This window comes from Xyrauchen texanus, unplaced genomic scaffold (genome assembly GCF_025860055.1).
Source record: "Xyrauchen texanus isolate HMW12.3.18 unplaced genomic scaffold, RBS_HiC_50CHRs HiC_scaffold_943, whole genome shotgun sequence".
In the NCBI taxonomy this organism is placed as follows: domain Eukaryota; kingdom Metazoa; phylum Chordata; class Actinopteri; order Cypriniformes; family Catostomidae; genus Xyrauchen; species Xyrauchen texanus.
In genome coordinates, this window is record NW_026266955.1 from 4,640 (window position 1) to 6,441 (window position 1,802).

General features: G+C 34.5%; 1 long non-coding RNA gene across 1 annotated transcript; it reads right to left on the reverse strand.

The window, feature by feature from the left end:
• Window positions 1-384: 384 nt before the first annotated feature.
• On the reverse strand, window positions 385-1,366 carry LOC127642859 (uncharacterized). The gene is made up of 3 exons (XR_007970430.1): window positions 1,283-1,366; window positions 600-671; window positions 385-430 (listed from the first exon to the last, which is right to left on the reverse strand). It is a non-coding gene; the product is annotated as an uncharacterized LOC127642859 (long non-coding RNA).
• Window positions 1,367-1,802: the final 436 nt, after the last annotated feature.

The window sequence follows — 1,802 nt, forward strand, 5'->3', positions numbered from 1 at the left end:
GTAGTTTTCACATGTAGGACAGTAGAAATGGGGTTCATAATTTCCATACTGACCATAAGCTTTTCGGAAAAGATATGTGGTCACTGGTACCATGCCTGGAAAATGCTCGTTGAAAATTCTTAGTAGATGGTCCAGTGAAACAGCTGTAAGATTGTGCCTTAGTACAAAGGACATAAGCAACAGTAAACTTTGTCCTTTTGTCAGAGGTGCGCCGGGATACACAGGATCATCTCCATCTGTCAATGGGCCTGCCTGTGATAACATAATCATAATATTAATTATTGTAAAAAGTAACCTATAGCAAAAAACACACAATAATAAAAAACATACAATAAAACAAGCTAATAACCTTTTCGTTTGGCTCTTGCTGGTCAGCAGTTGGAAAAGACATATTCTCTTCTGGTTGTGTCCAGGATATGTCCTGCCATACCTAAAAAAAAACATGGATAACTGCTTTTACTTTGGTGTTTTTTTAATAATGGTTTACAATTGTTAATTTACAATACATAATCTTAATAATAATAATTATTGTAAAAAGTAACCTGTAGTAAAAGACTCATTGTGTAAAGAGAAAACATACAATAATACAATCTACTAACCTTTTCGTTTGGCTCATACTGGTCAGCAGTTGGAACAGACATGTTCTCTTCTGGCTGTGTACAGGATATGTCCTGCCATAGATAAAAAAAAAAAAAACATGCTTTTACTTTGTTGTTTTTTTATAATAGTTTAAGACTGTTAACTTACAATACACAACCAGACAGAATTTGAGTAGTTTTGCAATGAATAATGGGATAGATGTCTTGTCCACTGACAAAACATACCCAGATACACAAATCTGACTGGGTGTTTTGAATAAATTTATATAATTTGGTTGACATACTTTAATATATTCATAGAAAGGAATATTGAACCTCTTCATTTAAAAAAAAAAGCCAATTAACTGAAATGTGTTTGTTAAACTGTATCTGCATTGTAGTGAAGATCCCTCAAATTACATCATGACAAACAAAGTTACAAAAGTTTTGCATAAACACTATCAAATAATGTGTGTTATAGCCATTAACTGCTGAACATCTGGAAGTTATTCACCTTGTAAACTTATGTGTACTGGTCTACTAATGAATTTGAATTGGCGTAAACCTGTCATGAATGGATAACCGTAGAGTGTTTACTCCAAAGTATTTATAATTTGTTGACATGTCTAAGATGGTGTTGACAGTAACGTCTTTATTTGAAGTTTTATTAATACAAATTGGGCAATGTTCACATTAATTATTACCTGTAATTCTGTTAGCATTTGTATATCCTGTTGGTCCCCACTTATGTGAGTCCAAGGGCTGGCTTGGTCTGACGTGGAGGGTGATTCCATCACTTGCAATGAGTGGGACTGTCTCCAGGCTGCCTCACTGTCAGGCTGTAATGAGCCATACGACAGCCAGTGGGCGAGACATGGGTGGTTGTATTACAAGCAGTTTTTGTCTTTATCACATACACATACAGGACAACAGGAAAAAATTAAGCCTATCCATAATTTACTTCCATTTAGGGACGCACCGATTACAGTTTCTAGGGCGATTTCGATTTTTCATTGAGTTTGACCTGCCGATACCGATTTCCATTTTTCTAATCACTTTACAGCACACACAAATATTTCTTTTCTTTTCTTTAATACAACATTTTACATTTTTGCATATAACATTTTTTTGTACAGATAATCGCTATAAAATAGAACTATATAAAATACTCCTGGTGTGGGAAGTTCACACACATCTAAAGTGCAGTGTTATGGCAGAATCATT